At 37.3% G+C, this 7,266-nt stretch overlaps 1 long non-coding RNA gene across 3 annotated transcripts; it reads left to right on the top strand.

Annotated features, from left to right (window-relative positions):
* The first annotated feature begins 1,537 nt into the window (after positions 1-1,537).
* LOC137799567 (uncharacterized) lies at positions 1,538-6,095 on the top strand. Of its 3 annotated transcripts, XR_011079429.1 has the most exons (7): positions 1,538-1,628; positions 1,768-1,866; positions 3,281-3,347; positions 3,768-4,562; positions 4,702-4,831; positions 4,925-5,068; positions 5,383-6,095. It is a non-coding gene; the product is annotated as an uncharacterized lncRNA (long non-coding RNA). The 3 variants fall into 3 exon arrangements; XR_011079430.1 differs by lacking the exon at positions 3,768-4,562; XR_011079431.1 differs by lacking the exon at positions 4,702-4,831.
* The last annotated feature ends 1,171 nt before the right edge of the window (positions 6,096-7,266 follow it).

The raw sequence follows: 7,266 nt of genomic DNA, 5'->3' as shown, positions 1-7,266 counted from the left end.
CTTCTGCAGTTATTCCTCAGTTTGTTTTTCTTCATATTTTGTTTGAAAACAAAAAAATGTTGTAATGGTAATTTTTCATCTGACCCCATGAAGCTTCATCTGCAGAATGAAGTCATTTCTCAGTCCCATTTTTATCGTTTTGGTGGAAAAAACGCAAAAAAAGAATATAAAAAAAGTGGTTTTAGACATTTATTTACATGTATCTCCCATTTTATTCATTTCTTTCACTGCTTTAGTGAACATAAGACCTTTTGGTGATCCAATGTCCATCACCACAACAGTTCATCCACATCAGTAAAGTGATGTTTTCACAAGAAGTGTGAAGAATATCCAAAATCAAGATTACATTTTTCAGCTTTAGAGTCATATTTATCTGTTTACACTTTTCCTTATGACAATGGTGCCTTTTTATATAGAGAGCTGAGACTTTTGATGTAGAACATGATTATGTATCTTAGATGCAAGTGCCTTTAAAAGGTGAATTTAAGAAATCAACAGGTGTAATCAAGAAAATGACCTGAGAGTCCAGGAACGAGCTGTCAATCAGACGACGTGGTTTCCTGGGACGGGAACTCGTGCAGAGGTCTGATGTGTTTTTGTGGTTTTTAAATGGAACAAATACTTTGTCACTTTCACACGTCTGAACTACTCGCACTATATCGAGGGTGAGAGTCTTTTCTTTTTCAACCACAGCATGTTCCAGAGAAAGCTGCAGTGACGGAGATGATTCATCTACAACAATTCTATACTAATATGAAGTCAAACAGGTCACTGAACACAAGCGCCTGTGTGCGTTTGAGTTATTGATAATAAAACACTTCATTAGTTGAGAACATAAAGCACGAATAGCCTAAAACCACCAGAAAATATATTTAAAATATATTCTGGCTAATTCTGCATTGAAAAAAATGATTACTGACTTACTTTATGTCAACTACACATGAAACTATTCTAGTTTCATGGTGTGCAGCACAGCTTTAGTTCATCTGTCCTTCTTACAAAGTAAACAAATAGATTTTAATAGGCAACTGTATTAATAATAATACAAATAATTCATTTTATTTGTACTTTAAAAAGTACTTCACGAGCTTGGTGAACTCATAGTTTAATGTAGTTTATTCTAATTTAATGGTAACAAACTCTCTAAAAGCTAAAGAAATCCTCCTACTCGACTCTGAGTCGACTCTCTCAGTCACATATTATTCTGTTTTATCTTTTTCAGCGTTTATTTTACCAGAAGATATACATTAGAAGATTAGTTTTGTTCTTAAGTCTTTATTCACACATTAGTTGTGTCATCATGTGGTGAAAGTTATTGTTGTTTGTTTGTTTTCTCCCCACCAGCTGCAGAGGTATGTGTAGCCCCGCCCCTAAAGCTTCCCCTGCTTTATGGTCTGTTTGACTGTAAATGACCATAATGCACTAAATGAACATCATGCTGTATTGAAGAAGACTTGACATTTAAGAGATTGAGACATAAACTCACGCGTGGGAGAGATGCTGTCCCCACTAGAGCCGCCAGAGGGCGCTTTTCCTCAGCGAAAGCCCGCGAGACGAAGAGCGCCAAACCGGAAGTAAAATCCTTCTTTCCAAGTGACGAACCGGGCGCAGCTTTCGCTGTTTTCCACGTAAGTAAAATATGTTCTAAATCTTATTTATATACAAACCGTGGAAAGTTGTTGATTAATTTAAGTGTATAGAAGTCACGAAATGTACTGCATGTCACTAAATGCGCCGACGGGGATTTAATTGATCCGATGTTTACAGATTTGATCGACACGTGCTTGAGCAAGCTAGCTTAACAGACCGCAAAGCTAATAATGTGTGTGCACGTGAGGAAGCCTGACCTGAGTGGCTTATGAAGAGGTAGGACATGAAAACTTTGTTACGAAACCAAAAGTGTTTATATATATATATATATATATATATATATATATATATATATATATATATATATATATATATGCTTTTATCCATATATATATATATGCTTTTATCCATATATATATATATATGCTTTTATCCATATGCTTTTATCCATATATATATATATATATATATATATATGCTTTTATCCATATATATATATATATGCTTTTATCCATATATATATATATATGCTTTTATCCATATATATATATATATATATATATATATATATATGCTTTTATCCATATATATATATATATATATATATATATATATAATATATGCTTTTATCCATATATATATATATATATATATATATATATATATATATATATATATATATATATATGCTTTTATCCATATATATATATATATATATATATATATATATATATATATGCTTTTATCCATATATATATATATATATGCTTTTATCCATATATATATATATATATGCTTTTATCCATATATATATATATATATGCTTTTATCCATATATATATATATATGCTTTTATCCATATATATATATATATGCTTTTATCCATATATATATATATATATGCTTTTATCCATATATATATATATATATATGCTTTTATCCATATATATATATATATATGCTTTTATCCATATATATATATATATATATATATGCTTTTATCCATAATCCATATATATATATATATGCTTTTATCCATATATATATATATATATATATATATATATATATATATATATATATATATATGCTTTTATCCATATATATATATATATATATATATATATATATATATGCTTTTATCCATATATATATATATGCTTTTATCCATATATATATATATGCTTTTATCCATATATATATATATATGCTTTTATCCATATATATATATGCTTTTATCCATATATATATATGCTTTTATCCATATATATATATATATGCTTTTATCCATATATATATATATGCTTTTATCCATATATAAATATATATGCTTTTATCCATATATATATATATATATATATATATATATATATATATATATATATATATATATATATATATATATGCTTTTATCCATATATATATATATGCTTTTATCCATATATATATATATATGCTTTTATGTGGGCACCACAGTCGCCCTTTTAGAAACAACGGTATTATGCTATGAAACCGGAAATATGAGACTCAGAAAGGACGTGGTTAGCGGACCAATCACAGTCTTGCGGGCTGCGAACGGCTTGCGTAGCTTTGAGGGATAGTCAGAAAATTTGGGCGACGCACGCAAGATGGCTGACAGGACTACACAAAGAGGACCTTGCGACTCCTGACAGACCTATTTCTGTTCCAGAGGTCTGTGCTGGATGGGTTTCTACAGCCCACCATGTGCACTTGAGCTAGCACCAAGCTACAACCCAGTGAGTATCTTGTGATATACTGCACCGTTTCTCTTTACCAATGGACCAAATGTTTTACGTAGTTTATTTAAGAGTGAACTGTGTGTTATTGTTTGTCTTTTATATTTGTTTTACCACTAAAGTTCTTATCTACTGGATTTATGCACTTTAGTTCTACACACTCACTGTTTCAAGGCACTTTGAGTTGGTTTAGGCTTTAAGTCATTTTATCAGATTGGTAAATACACTTTACAGGTTAGTGAATAAAATATATATTTTTAGATTTTGTGTTAATAGTTCAACTTTCAAAGTACCAGAAAATCTGACACAAATTGATCAATCCAAATTGATGTAATACTTATCTACTCTTAACAACAGGACGGACTACCTCGGTCACCTGAACCCTCATTATACAAATTGTCAATATTATTTTCATGCTAGACCACCAGGACGTCTTGCTGTCATGCTAGACCACCAGGACGTCTTGCTGTCATGCTAGACCACCAGGACGTCTTGCTGTCATGCTAGACCACCAGGACGTCTTGCTGTCATGCTAGACCACCAGGACGTCTTGCTGTCATGCTAGACCACCAGGACATCATGCTGTCATGCTAGACCACCAGGACGTCTTGCTGTCATGCTAGACCACCAGGACATCATGCTGTCATGCTAGACCACCAGGACATCATGCTGTCATGCTAGACCACCAAGACATCGTGCTGTCATGCTAGACCACCAGGACATCATGCTGTCATGCTAGACCACCAGGACATCATGCTGTCATGCTAGACCACCAGGACATCATGCTGTCATGCTAGACCACCAGGATGTCTTGTTGTCATGCTAGACCACCAGGACATCATGCTGTCATGCTAGACCACTAGCACGTCTTGCTGTCATGCTAGACCACCAGGACGTCTTGCTGTTATGCTAGACCACCAGGACATCATGCTGTCATGCTAGACCACCAAGACATCGTGCTGTCATGCTAGACCACCAGGACATCATGCTGTCATGCTAGACCACCAGGACATCATGCTGTCATGCTAGACCACCAGGACGTCTTGCTGTCATGCTAGACCACCAGCACGTCTTGCTGTCATGCTAGACCACCAGGATGTCTTGCTGTCATGCTAGACCACCAGCACGTCTTGCTGTCATGCTAGACCACCAGCACGTCTTGCTGTCATGCTAGACCACCAGGACGAACCGGGCGCAGCATTTGTTGTTTTCCATGTAGGTAGAATTTGGAAAGCTGTTTGTTGAAGATTTAATATCCAGTGTGTTTTTTGCCTGTGATCTGTGTTCATAAGGTATCATCATCAATGACATGTGTTGTTGATTTCTTGTGTACTGTGTAATGTTGTTTGTTTAGAAAGTGGCCACCAAACTGCCCACCTTCAAGCATGCAGGGGTGGAGGCTGTCAGGCAGTCCCTCCAACTCCCCACTGAGTATTACATGTGGATTTGTGTTGCAGTATTCATCTGAATATATCAGTTGCTTGGTATGTTTTTGCCTCTAGATTAACTCATCTAAAGTCCTCGTTCATCTTCTATGATAAATATGTACAGTTTTTTTGTACAACCGCTTCCTGCAGGTGAGCAGTGAGACCCTTGACGTCCTGGTGCGACGTAAGGGCGGGGCCCAGGAGAAGATGCTCCTGCTGCATAGATGTCTGCAAAGCTGTCCAGCAGCAGATGACTTAATTCATTAAACTTAATGGCATGCTTCAAAGCTGATGGTAAGTGTTACATTTCAAGTCAATTGGACATTAAAGGGGCGCCGCCAGTCCACTTTCTAGGGGGTGCTAGAGGGTTTTTTTGCTTTTTAAAAATTTTTATAGCGCAAATATGAAGCCTATATCAGACGGCTGTTTTCACCAAGCCTGACAAGTACGTGACAAATTTGGTGAGTTTTTGATTATGGCAAATACCCTCACAATGCGCCTAATCACAAATAAAAGAATCCTCACAATGATAACAGTCCCGTCGGACTGACTACGTCGGTTGCTCGGACACTAATTATACAAATTGTCAATATTTGTTTTTTGAACAGGAAATCTTGCGATGTCTTGCCATTATGCTAGACCACCAGGACATCTGGCGAGACCACCAGAACGTCTTGCTAGACCACCAGGACATCTAGCTAGACCACCAGGACGTCTTGCTAGACCACCAGCACGTCTTGCTAGACCACCAGGACATCTTGCTAGACCATCAGAACGTCTTGCTAGACCACCAGAACGTCTTGCTAGACCACCAGGACATCTAGTGAGACCACCAGAACATCTTGCTAGACCACCAGAACATCTTGCTAGACCACCAGGACGTCTAGCTAGACCACCAGGACATCTAGCGAGACCACCAGAACGTCTTGCTAGACCACCAGGACATCTAGCGAGACCACCAGAACATCTTGCTAGACCACCAGGACATCTAGCGAGACCACCAGAACATCTTGCTAGACCACCAGGACATCTAGCGAGACCACCAGAACGTCTTGCTAGACCACCAGGACATCTAGAGAGACCACCAGAACGTCTTGCTAGACCACCAGGACATCTAGCGAGACCACCAGAACATCTTGCTAGACCACCAGGACATCTGGCAAGACCACCAGAACGTCTTGCTAGACCACCAGGACATCTAGCGAGACCACCAGAACGTCTTGCTAGACCACCAGGACAGAGAAAAAAATGACTATTAGAACCGACTGTCCTATGAAAAAAATGTGTCATTTTAATTATTTTAAATAAATGATTCATAGTCCTCCCATGGTGCTTCATTTTGTTCAACAGTGGAATTAACAGGTGTTGCTGGTTTGGCTCTAAAGCCTCAGAGCAGCAATTAGCCAAACCCAAGTGAGCGTCGTGCTGATTAGCAGAGCCGATGGAACACATTAACGTTAGCTACCAACTTAGCCAAATTCTACAGCTAAGCGTTCGAACCCGGCTAGTTACGTTAGCTACCATGGTTGTGTTAAACTGTGGGTATTGCACTTAAATTTAGCGAGGATCTGGATTAGTGTGTGTGTGTGTGTGTGTGTGTGTGTGTGTGTGTGTGTGTGTGTATAGATAGATCTATATCTCGCTTGCTGGGTAAGACGATGGGTTTCCTCTTCCACCCTTTTGGAGCAGCTTCGGTCTGCAGCTCATTCGCACCATGTAGATGATTTAATTTAGCAATTTAAACTACTTTAATGATTAATCAGTTTTGTAGAACATCTACATCCAATCTGCAGGAAGCTACATAACTACATTGTAAAACACAATGTTTGCTGAAATCAATTACCTAAGAATTTCAAGTAAATATTAAGTTGAACATGATAGTTAACTTAAATATTATTATTTTTTAATAAATAATAGATACATTTTGAGTTCTTGGAACTAAAGTCAAATAGAGGGTAGCCATTTTGAATTTCCCTGGAATTCTGGTCAGTTTTGCTCTTTCGTAAATGTTTCCCAAAAAGGAAAAACAAATCCTGAGTCTGATCCATCCGTGTTCGCCGTCTGGACTGGGGGGGAGGTCTCTGGAGACCTGCAGCCGAGTTCTGGGTGTATTGTGGTTTGTTGATGGTTTTGGCGGATGTGTCGTACAGGACGCTGTTGCAGTGGTCCAGTCGAGAGGTGATGAAGACGAGGAGAGGGAGAGGTGCAGAGGGGACGTTTTTAAGATGAAAAAGGCTTTTTATGATGTGTTTTCATATTAATAATCATCAGCATACTAAATATAAGTGATATAGTTTGTCATGAAATCCTCAAACGTTGAACCCTTTTGTTAAATTTGTTTTGACCTTTTCACAATTGAAAACAGGTTTCAGTTCATTTCTAGAACGGAATAAGTGAGAAATGACGCTCATTTCCTCGGTTAAACTCTCCTTTCATCTTCTAACGACTCAAATTTCCCCGTGAGTCGAGACCCTTGTTCTGTAGGAAGTCCC

This window comes from Clinocottus analis, unplaced genomic scaffold (genome assembly GCF_023055335.1).
Source record: "Clinocottus analis isolate CAN_PGR_092001 unplaced genomic scaffold, fCliAna1.0.p SCAF_36, whole genome shotgun sequence".
Classification (NCBI taxonomy): domain Eukaryota; kingdom Metazoa; phylum Chordata; class Actinopteri; order Perciformes; family Cottidae; genus Clinocottus; species Clinocottus analis.
This window is presented reverse-complemented; position numbering and strand designations above follow the sequence as displayed.